This window comes from Tursiops truncatus, chromosome 3 (genome assembly GCF_011762595.2).
Source record: "Tursiops truncatus isolate mTurTru1 chromosome 3, mTurTru1.mat.Y, whole genome shotgun sequence".
NCBI lineage: Eukaryota > Metazoa > Chordata > Mammalia > Artiodactyla > Delphinidae > Tursiops > Tursiops truncatus.
The window spans coordinates 69208691-69221319 of record NC_047036.1 but is presented as its reverse complement, the minus strand read 5'-3'; the positions used below and the strand labels follow the sequence as shown (position 1 = coordinate 69221319).

The 12629-nt window shown below is 34.7% G+C and overlaps 1 long non-coding RNA gene across 1 annotated transcript; it reads left to right on the top strand.

The window, feature by feature from the left end:
* Positions 1 to 570: 570 nt before the first annotated feature.
* Positions 571 to 4352, top strand: LOC141278191 (uncharacterized). The gene is made up of 3 exons (XR_012330537.1): positions 571 to 938; positions 2133 to 2192; positions 3519 to 4352. It is a non-coding gene; the product is annotated as an uncharacterized lncRNA (long non-coding RNA).
* The last annotated feature ends 8277 nt before the right edge of the window (positions 4353 to 12629 follow it).

The following is a 12629-nucleotide window of genomic DNA, read 5'->3' as shown; positions in this document are numbered from 1 at the left end:
CATATTATTTTCATAACTTACCTTTTTAGGCCAGGCTTATTTGAAGGTACTAATATCCAAGTAACTGCAGTCAATATATTTAACTACTAGTAATGCATGGATGGCAACCGATCAGAACAGATATTGTTAAATAGAGCATAAATAACTGAATAACAGCTCCGGTTATACCCCAAACACTCTTTCTTCAACTACTGAACTTATTCTAATAAAACCAGAGCAGTTTGTATTTCTGTATAATGAAAGATAGGATCAAGATAGGAAGTTAACTGAAAGTGAAACAATGGAAGACCAATGGTACAAAAAGAGAAATTTAGAGACCAGAACAAAATTTATTTTTTACCTGTCCTTAATGATAGCTTTCAGTATTTTATTGATGAGGACCCCATTGACTAGCCTTTATAGTCAATATGCTTTATTCATATATATATATACTGTTAAATAAAGTATATATATATATATATATATATATATATACACTTATATTAACTGTTTAATGGAATATAAGTATTATTCTGTATAGAATAGAAATCCTTAACAAATCTTTTTTTCCTTTAAAACAATCACAGGTAGGACTTCCCTGATGGTGCAGTGGTTAGGAATCCACCTGCCAATGCAGGGGGACACGGGTTCCATCCCTGGTCCAGGAAAATCCCACATGCCAAGGAGCAACTAAGCCCACGCACCACAATTACTGAGCCTGTGCTCTAGAGCCTGCGAGCCACAACTACTGAGCCCGTGTGCCACAACTACTGAAGCCTGTGCAGCCTAGAGCCCATGCTCTGCAACAAGAGAAGCCACTGCAATGAGAAGCCTGTACACCACAACGAAGAGTAGCCCCCGCTCACCACAACTAGAGAAAGCCTGTGCACAGCAACGAAGACCCAACACAGCCAAAAAAACAAAAAACAAAAAACATCACAGTTAAAGAACTCAACCAGGTATTGTTATATTTAAATAATTCAATTAAGAAAATCTTCTCGTAATCAGTGGCCAAGACAAGGGGAAACATACCCCTATCAGAATGTTGTTTAGCAACTCTTCTTTCTGCCTTGATGTTTTATTAATGTTTTTCATTGTACCATGCTGTCACTTTCATAACATGTTCTTTGACTTTTCTTCCCAATTACTACATATAAAGTTGCTCAAAATATATCTGCCAAGGGTGGTAGATCTTCTTTCTTGATTAAAAAAAAAAAGGAGGTCATAAGAGTGGCCAGATCAAAGGGAACTTGTAAGTTCTGTAGGTCAGAAGTCCAGGCACGACATGACAGGATTCTCTGCTTAGGGTCTCACTGGGCTGAAGTCAAGGTGTTGCCTGAGCCTGCACTTCATATCTGGGGCTCAGGTTCCCATCCAAGCTCATTCAGGTTGTTGACAGAATTCAACCCCTTGTGGTGGCAGGACTGAGGACCCTGCTTTCTTGCTGGCCTTCAGCTGTGGGCTGCTCTTAGCTCCTAGAAGCTGCCCACCATTCCCTGCTACATGGCCTTATGCACAGCTGGCTTTTGCCATCTTGTAGACCAGTCAAAATGTGTCTCTCTGACTTCCTCTTCTGTGATCAGCAGAGAAAACTCTGTTATTAAAGACTCATATGATCAGGTCCAGCCCACCAGGGTGGTTTCCCTATCTTAAAGTCAATTGATTTGGGACATTAATTACATCTGTAAAATCCCTTCAAACCAACACATGGTTTTTGACTGAATAAGTGGAAGAAGATATGTGTACATCAGGGGCCGGGAATCTTGGAAGGTCATCTAAGAATTCTAACTAAGAGTCAGATATTTACTATGTGACCAATTACATGGGACACATTAGAGGAAAACAATATAAAAATATCATATCACATGAAGCATGTGAAGCATACATTTCTAGAAAGTTTAGGATATATATATATATATATATATATATATATGTAAGATACTAGTATGTTACCATTTCAGAAGCTTTAGGAGATAAGCAGATATAAATTGTCATCAGAATAGGCCAATATAAATGTTTTACATGTTATTCTCTGCTAGTATTCAGTCAAATAACTTTAATAGATGATATTTTTTAATGTGCTTATAAATATGTACGTAATGAAAATGTATAAGTTGTCATTTTACTATTTGAGCACTCCTTTTTTATTTCAGATTCATGGAATTTGAGAGAGGGACCTTAGAGATCATGTCATCCTTTGTTAGCACTTAAGGGTAAGATAGTTGAAAGGAGATTTTCCTGTTTATAGTTAATAAAATATCAAGACTCTATTATATGTTTTTTGAATATGTGTACTTCTTTTCAAATGATAACAGATGTGACCATCCTAATGAGTACATTTCTCGAAATAGAGCAGAAACTTAAATAGCTAGAATGGGCAGGATACCAAGGAAACAGACTAATCAGGCAGATGGTGACTGTTTCCTAGGGAAAGTCTGAGTAAACCAGTAACTTTGCAGCAGTGATCTGAAAATAAAGGAACATTTGTGGGCATGGAAAACTTACTGCTTTTTCATATATTTTTTTCCTTATAATAAATAATTAGATATATGTACATATTTTTATGTATTACCATTGATCATATGAAATTTAGTCATTTCCTTCATTATAATGTTTTCTTTTCATATTAACCAAATTTTGTCAAAAATTTTTTGTAATTAAGATGCAGCAATGGATTTCCTTTTTTTTTTGCAAAACCTTTGGAGTATTTCTATTAGTCTTTTAAAATTATTTAATCATTTTGAAATGAGTTGATTTTTAAATTTAATAAAATAGATTTACAAATGACAGAGCTCTGGTAGTATAAAAATAAAAACTACAATCAACTGAAGTGCATTTGCTAAAGAATGAAATTTTGCTTAAAAAACAGAAGTAAAAAAACACATCCTAGCAGGAAACCAGGAACGGAATAAAAACACAAAAAGGTATCTCTGGCACAATGCCCTGAAGGTCAACAACCATGGCCAAGAGCATGAGGTAATGTCAGAAATAAGAAAACACCCTGGATCAGATCCTTGTCACTCTGATCCTAAGACCATTAGTGATCATGTAAAAATGTAATCTGTATAGTGATTTATAAAATTGTCGTATATTGTATTTCATTTCTACTTCATAACATCCTGGTGAGGCAAAGCAGTTCTTGTTATCCCCATTTTACAGATGAATACATTATATAGAGAAATTAGGTTGCCAAAATTCAAGTTACTAAGTGGCAGAACAGGAACTAGAACTGAGTCTTCTAATTCTGAATCCAATACACTTTTGGAATCCCATACACTTTTGGATTGAAGAATGGAACAGTCAAGACAGAGTGGCTATAGTTGCAAAAATGAATTTGTTTCCATTTAGTATCTTAATATATAGACAGCCCATAATTTGCCTGTATTCTTACTATAGCACGCTGTATTTCGTTTATAAGGATAATGCTTGGAGGTTAGCATTATTAAAAAATTGTATTCATCTTCTTTCCAAAAGTGGTGAAGGGTTTGCATTTTCATAGAAATTTCTTTGCATGAATTTCTTTGCTTTGTCTCTCTTAGTGTCAACTGAAAGAAATCAAAAGGAGCAGCTACAAAACAAAGGGAATCTGATGGATCTTGCAAGGGATGAATACTTCACATTGATTTCATGATGCTTAAAATACTTCACACAACATCCAAGTTCATTACAGAAGGATAGGAAGGATGAATTTGAAAAAGGTAGTGAAGAGGAACCAACTTTGGGGGGCTTGCAATCCAATGCAAGCACCAATACCCTCTCATGGTCTGTTCTTCTAAGAGAGGACAACTCTCTTAAGGACTACACATATTTTGTACTTTGACCTCCTCCCCATCTGTCATAAAAAAAAAGCTATACCTTAGGAAGAGTAGGAGTAAACAGAATGCTTCCAGTATCCCAACATCTATAATCCCTGTAGTCTTCTAGAGAACAAAGACTCTGATATATATATATATAGCGCCTAGAAAGAAATGGTAAAAATTTAGTTGTTTACAAAGCATATGCGTGTATGGGAGTCTTTGGCACAGGCACAACCTCTGCTCACTATGACCTTTTCCTTTTATTCTAGGACAAACCACTAAGCACTACCCAGCATTCCTTGCATTTAGGTATGTCCATACGACTGAATTCTAGCCAGTGGAATCTAAGAAAGTGTGGTGTGTCATTTTTAGACCAGGTCCATGTGATCCTACATTCTCCTTTCCTCTTTCACTTGCTAAAGGATGATCTTGGAAGGCATAAGTGGAAGTAGGCAAAGTCTGCTACAGTTTGAAGTGCTGAATGACTGTGGTGGGGCAAATAAACCACAATGCAACCTAAAAATCTTCAGCCGCCTTGGTCTGTTTATGTATGAGAGAAATAAATTTCCATTATGTTTGAACCATTATAAATTTGGGGTCAAATTATTACAGGTCTTAGTCAGTTTAGTTTACCTTAACTAAATTCAGTACCCTAGACAAAGTGCCCCATCAGAGAATACACTTCTGATTTTCTTTTTTAATAAATGAGAAAAGTCGCCAACTTTTTTCTTGTGGCCCATCCTTTCCACCTGAGAGTCTTCACTATTGCCTCCTCTCTGAGCTTGTATCACTTATACAGAAAACGATGTGTTCCCATTTCATCTTGGGCTCAACAGCACTGGTCCACTCTATCCCTAATCTCAACTGTTCCATGTCCTTTAACTCAAAGGACCCTGATTAGTTCAGGTAAAAATTCTGTTAACTGAATATAATCCTGGATTAGGACCAGTCAAGATTGCTGGAGACAATACGACCTTAGAATCTGAGGCATTAGAAAACCCAAGACGTCACCCAGCTTCTATACTGCACTCTTCTATAGCTAATGCTTGGAGGCAGACTGGACTTCCCTGTCTCTCCAGACACTAAAGAGTCTGAGAGGAATACCGGAGGCATAACTGAGAGAGTGTGGGAACTTCCAAACACGTTAGATTCGTGATCTGGATGCCTGCTATTGCAGGACTGTTAGGGATTAAACACTTATATCCTCAGGTAGACGTGTGTGTTAGCTACACTCCAGAAAGGGTAGGGGTCACCCTAGTTATTAAAAAATACCACACGGGTACAGCTAATCTAATGATACTCTAGATATAGGATGAAAAACAGAGTAGTGGCACCTGAGTGGTCTTCACAAAACTTTTTATGTCAGACAACAGCTGTCCATCTGTGTGGAAGCATGATGGGACTTAATTTGCTTATTCATTAAAAGTTTTTTTTTCATTTTGAAAAATTTTCAGGATTATAAGAAATTATTAAATATTACAAAGAATTTCTGTGTTTACTTCACCTAGATAGTTCAAATGTTAATATCACAGGATGATTATAGAGCAGGAAATTAATAACTATTAATTAATCTGTAGATCTTATTAAAATGTCATTAATTGATCACACATTACATTTAGTTGTCATGTCTCCTTGGTCTCCTCCAATCTGAGAGATCCTTGTCTTTGATGACCTTGACACTTTTGAAGAGTACAAGTCACATATTTTGAAGAATGTGACTCAGTTTGGGTTTATCTGACGTCTCCTTAGGATTACATTCAGATTAGGCATTTTTGGCAAGCTCACCACAGAAGTGATGTGCCCTTCTCATTGCCTCATAGCAGGAGGCTCATGATGCTGACACGTCTCATACTGATGATGTTACTTTGAGACGCGACAGCATCATTGCCTCCTGCTATGATGCATTGAGAAAGGCACAACATGCTCCTTTCCTCCTCACTGGATAGATGTTGATGCTCAACGTGGAAGATATGGAAAAGCCTTCTTCTGCCTGGGTCCCTGAATGATTGCATGGAGTAGAATCCCTTTCATCTCCACCCAGGAACCTGCAGCTGTCTTGGTCGGTTTTACTGTGAGAAAAATAAAGTTTTATTGTGTTTGAGCCATTGTACGCTTTGAGTTCTTTCTTCAGAGCTGTTAGCCTACCTTACTATAGAATTACTTTGATTCATGTCCTGCTAGAGAAAGTGCTTCATCCAAAAATACTCCTGTGACTTTCTTCTCTCTTTATTACTAGTTGCCAAACCTATTCCTGTAGCCCACAGTTTCCACAAATATTTTTCTTCTGTTCCCTCCAAAGTCAACTACTTTGAAATATTTTAAGCTTGATATCCCACTCCTATATTTAGTTATACTGTATTTTAAGTCCTCCTTGTTTTTAAGCACTCTAAGATTAGTCATTTTTTACAGTGCTTAATAAGATTTATCAACATATTTACCACGTTTTTTTAAAACACAGAGATTGCTTCTTACATCCCATATACCTTAGCATTTCTTTTAAGGAGGGTCTGCAAGTGGTAAACTAGGTTTTTTTCCTGATAACTGTCTTTATTTTGCAATAAATCTTAAAAGACAGTTTTATCCTTTGAAGATATTTGTTTCCTAGCACCAAACTTGTAAAACTGAAAATGGATTATCTTCACCTGAAAAATACAGAGATTCTCAGACTAGATTTTCGAAAACCTAAGTTTAAGCTATACTTTTTTTTCCCAAGAAACACACCTAAAATATAATAATCTCAGCAAATTGAAAGTAATGAGGTGATAATAATGGGGTGAAAAAGGTTACACAAAGAAACCAAAATAAATCTGGCAGAGTAATATTGATATTAGAAGAAACACTTTGTAGCTATATCACTATTAGGGTTAAAGAAGCTGACTACTTAATGATAAAAGGATCAATTCACTGTGAAGACAAGGACTGCTGGAGCTTATCAATATTCATTTTCTTCTCTTCTTTTTTGGTGCGCAGCTAAAATCCTTCCATAGGCTTCTTATAATTTTATTAGAACAGTGTAGCTGAATTTTAGCCAATGGAATATATCCAATTACATTTGCCACTTCTAGGTCTGATATATTAACTCTTTTGATGTGTGACCTTTCAGACTCTTCCATTCTGCAGTGATATTTGAGATTTGCTGTTGAAGACAGATATGCATTATGTATTGCTACATGTCTTCCATTTTCCCCCATACTGATCAGAGTTTTTATCACAGTTATCCTGTTTGTGATCCATTATTTTATGTTAGATGCGTGTTTGTGTGTTTGGGAGTGGTGGTGAAGATAAGCTTGTCTTTCATTCATAGGATTCCATTTTAGGAGAAGCCAAATAGTCACGTATTGGAGAAGACTGCACATTCCTCAGATATTTTGGACTTAGAATGCACTGACTGGAAGGCACTTTGGGTTGTCTTCCCTGGAGAGAAGATGAGTATATTCTTCATGTAGAACTAAGAGTGAAATGGTCACATAACGTTCCTTTTCTCCTTTTCTTCCAGACCAGCAGTTCAAATACATTTCTCAGATGTCTTACACTTGGGTTGGGGTGATGTGGACAGAAATGACCTATGCCACTTCTAGTCCTGGTACACAGAAATAATTATGTGCCCCATCCTCCATTTTCTGTTCCCATTTTGGGGTGACCGTGGAGACCACATGATGAAGATTGTATGCCACAAGAAGAAAGATGACTGGGTCCTTGACTAAGTACATTGATCAATAAACCAAAAGCTGGATCTTCCCAAAGAGTAATAAAAATAAAAGACTATCAGAAAGAATGACCAATAATGCAAAGAGAGGACATTAATAAATAATATTAAGAATAGAAATAAAATAATTACAGGTATAGTACAAATTAAAATACCAAGATCATAAGAAAATTATATGTTAAATTTTATAAAAGAAAATTTTAAGACTAACTCAAATGGAAAATTTTCTATAAAAATTTAGATTACCTAAATTAACTCAAAAGGAATAAACTTGTATCTGATGAAACAACCACCAGAGAAAGTGAGTTAGCAGACAATAATCTATAGCAAATAAAGGCACCAAGTCCAGAAAATCTTACAGGCAGGCTTTACCAATACTTCAGAGGACAGAAAAATTCCTTTTTTGTGCAGAAAAATTTTTAAAAAGTAGAAAAAGAGGGAAATTCTACAGCTGCTTTTATGGGGTTAATGTATTTTAGGTACCAGAACTAGAAAAGCAAGTAAGAGAAAGAAAAATGATAGCTTAACCTCCGTTATGACTACAGAAGCAAATATCTTAAAGTGTTGAAAAATTGAATCAAACAAGTATTTTAAAAAGTACATTATTGTTGAGGATGGTTTATCCCAGGATTAATGTTTGAGCATTATAACATTCCCATTAGTATTAGGAATGAGCAAATAATACCTATTATCTCCACCAGTAATCATCATTGCTCTGGAGTTTCTAACCAGTGAAATAAAATAAGAAAGAAATAACAGTTGTATGAATTAGGAAGAATCAAATATTTATTATTCGAAGATTATTTGTACAGAAATCCAATAATATCCACAACCAAACAATTAGAACTAATATGACAGTTAAGCAGAGTTCCTGAATATAAGAGCAAGGTACCAAAATCAATAGAATATCTGTATGTCAGCTGTTTGTACGATGGTTTATACAATGACTTAATGTTTTCCCATGCAATGCGTAAATGTGCCACTGGTATTGCCCTACTAAATATTGATATCCTAAAGTTAAATTAGTAAAACTGTGTTCTTGTTTCATGAATAAATTTATAGACCAATAAAACAAAACCCAGAGATAGGAACAGACACACATATGTGAGACCTTGGTATATGACAGGCATGACATTACAATTCAGGGCTAAAAAAAACCCAAAAAACCAACCAAAAAAACCCTACTCAATAAATGATGCTGGGATAACTGTTTACTACATTGGAAAAAATAAAATCTCTGCTTTACACTATTTCTGAGAATATAACCCAGATGAATGAAATTTAAATGTAAAGAGCAAAACTTTAAAAGTTTTAGAACAATAGAGGAGAATTTATGACTTGAGGATAGGGAAGAATTTCATAAACCAGGCACAAAAATGAAAATATTGACAATTAGATAACATTAAATTAATAATCTATGTTCCAATAAAGACATCAAAATAAAATTGAAAGACTAGTCACAGACTTGTTATTTACAATGTATACAATTTATAAAATACTTCATGTCTAGACTACATAAAGAGCTCCTCAAACAGATGAAGAATAACAAAAGAGACATAAACACTGTTCACAGAAGAGACCCAGATGGCTAATAAACATATGAAAAAATGCTCAACTATTTTAGTGTCAGAAAAATGCCAGTGTGAACAATTGAGTTTACCTATAACACAGAACAGATATACAAAACTCGAATTAACTAGGAAAAAAAAAGCCTTAAAGTGTTAGCATGTAAAACACACACACACATACATACCCCCAAATCAAACAACCAAAAAGTCGCTAATAAAAGCATGAATTTGAGCAACTACTATAGCAGACACTGCTAACTGCCTATCCAATATTCATCCCTTTCTTCCTAAAGAATAAACACACAATATTGTCCAGAACAAAAAGAGGTAGGGTCCCAATGATGACTCACGACTAGTCTGATCCAGACATGACTTTTCCCCTCTCTCAGCCATCCTTCCAGATAGCAGCTCTGTGTGAAACTTTTCTGGCCAATGAGACATAAGGAGAAATATTTTGGTGGTGGTTCTGTGCAAACTTTTGCTGTCTCTGCCCTATCCACTCTACTTCCTTATTTGTACTTAAAAATGATGGCTGAAGCTGTGGCAACTATCCTGTCACCAAGAATAAAGACAAAGAGAATTGCAAACATATCAGTTGCTATAGTTAGTTTCTTTTACACATGCAGCCAAATGCCATCTTGTAACTGAGCAGGACCCTACGGGGCCTTCCCAGGACAGGACCCTGCCTCTCCCCATTTCCTCTACCTGTCTGTTGTTTGCAGAAAAACTTTAGCCTCCTAGGCCTTCCCCAAGTTCCAAAAAATAATTTTAATCAGAGAAATGAGAAAATGCAGAAAGAAAGGAAAACAGTCAAGCAAGACCTTTAGTTCCCCCTCAAGGGATATAGATAATATTCTGAGCCATGTCCTCTGAGCTGTTTTGCAGATACTGAAACCCCCACAAGGTGGAAGAATTTAACTGTGTGCTGCCCACAAGCACGTAGACCCCAGACGGGTTGGAACCAGAAGGCTGATGATACTGACTCCAGACTACCTCACCACTAACCAATCAAAATGTCCACGAGCTGATCATGCACCCCACAACCCCTCTCCCTTATCCTGTCTTTAAAAACCTTTCCCTGAAAGCCACAGGAGAGTTCGGGTCTTTTAAGCACTAGCTCCTTGTACTCCTTGCTTGGTGCCCTGCAATAAATGTTGCACTTTCCTTCACCACAATCTAGTGTCAGTAGATTGGCTTTATTGCATGGGCGAGTTGACTTAAGCTTGGTTGGATAACAACCCTATTTGGCAAACTGCATTGGTGAGCAATTTGTCAATATATAGTAAAGCTGAACATGTTCTTATCCTAAAAACTGGAAATTGGGTATCTATTTTATATCCTACAGGAAATCTTGCACATGTGTACAAGGAGATATGCATAAGGTCCACAATGCAACATTGATCATAAAACACTGCAAACAATCTAATTGTCCCTTAATGAACAAATAATACATTTTTTAATATTTACAGAATAGAATGATACAGGTCAAGTTAAATAAGTGAACTAGACCTATATGTATCTATACAGATATTTCTCAAAAATGTATTTTTGAATCAAAAGAACAAGTTGCAAAAGGATAATACATATAATATGTCAAACCTTTTATATAAATTTTAACATACAAACTAATTTTCATATTGTTTAGGCTCCCATATTTATCTAGAAAGCATAAAAATATGGGTAAGAAGGAATATCAACTTCAGACTAGTGATTAGTAATGTTGTGAAGGAAATGGAATTTGGGGACAACCACCAAAGGAGTAGCAAGTGTATTCAAATGTTTTATTTATTTAAATAAAAATTTAAAACAAGCATGGGAATACATTTATATTGTTTACATCTGAATTCTGAGTATATGGTTGTTATACTATTCTACGTATTTGACAGTATGCTTGAAATATTTATGATTTGAGAATAAAAGTAAAGAAGAGAATATGTATAATTTCTATTAAGAAAGTTACAAAACTTTTGGAACAACATACATAAAGCTCTGAATCACTGGGAAGATTTGCCTTATTTCTGGAGGGAAAAAATAATTTTTGTAACAATTATTTAAAAATTAATATACAAATTTAATGTAATCCAATTAAAAATTCTAATAGTATTTTTTATGGAAATTCACAAGATAACTTTTAATTTCATTTGGAATATGAGAATAACCATGAAATATTTATAAGAAGAAAATAATGAAAGAATTCCTACTACTGTAGTAGTCAGGATTCTCCAGAGAAACAGAATCAACAGGATATATACATAAAAAGAGAAAGAGAGAGAACTTTTAAATAAATTAGCTCACACAATTGTGCAGGTTTGGCAAGTCCAAATCTGCAGGTAGGGCTGGCAGGCTGGAGACCCAGGGAAGAGTTGTGATTCAAATAAATCCAGCCAAACCAAAAAAAGAAAAAAAAAAGAAAAAAAAAAAGAAAAAATTACAATACAACTCAGGAATGGAGAAATTGTGATAAAAGGACTCTAGTGAATATTAAATCCATTTAAATATAGAACTAAGACTAAGCAATGTGGATATTATGTCAGAGGACAGAGGGTAGATATTATTCAAACTGATGGAATAAATACCAATAGGATTGGGAGATGATAAAAAGGAGACAGGAGGAAGCTTTTAAGCATGCTGGTTTCCTCTATTTATTATTAGGGAGTCAATCAACAAATGGCTAAAATTAAAACAAGGAATTAAAAAAATACACAATGACTTCAAACTCAATGATTTTAATATTTCCTCAAGCTAGAGTGATTAAAAAAAACCTTAATATCTTTTGGAGATCAAGAAACATTTATCTGATGTTAATTGTTTCAGTCACATTAGGACCTTTCACCTTTGGTAAATTCCAATAAAATTAACTTTAATATTTTTATTTGAAACAGGTTGTGTCATCCCATTATAACATACTTCTTCTCTCTATCAAACTATTCTCTCATTTGTATATATTTGTGTAAAGAGATGTCTGGGATGATTTTTATTCCAATGTTAAATATGATTTTTGACCCTCTAGAATATAAGTACCATGAGGGCAGGAAAATTTATTGGAGTTATTCACTGCTAGATCTTCAGTGTCTAGTTCAGTGTACAAAGTAGGCACTCAATGAAAATTTGTTGACAGTGGGAACTGGAGTGATGTTTTTATTTCAACTTTCCTTATTGTTTAAACTTTTTATATTGAGAATGTATTATTTTAATAAGAAGTCACCCAAGTGCCCATCAACAGACAATTGGCTTAAGAAGATGTGTTATATATATATAAATGTGTATATATATATATATATATATATATAAATCTTATGTATATATACATAAGTATGTATATATACATAAGTATGTATATATATACATATATATAAAATGAGATATTACTTAGCCATAATAAAGAATGAAATATTGCCATTGCAGCAACATGGATGGACCTAGAGAATATTATGCTTAGTGAAATCAGTCAGACAAAGACTGATACTATATGATATCCCTTATAGGTGGAATCTAAAAAATAATATAAATAAATCTATATACAAAACAGAAAGACTCACAGACAAACTTACGGTTACCAAAGGGGAGAGGGAAGTGTGG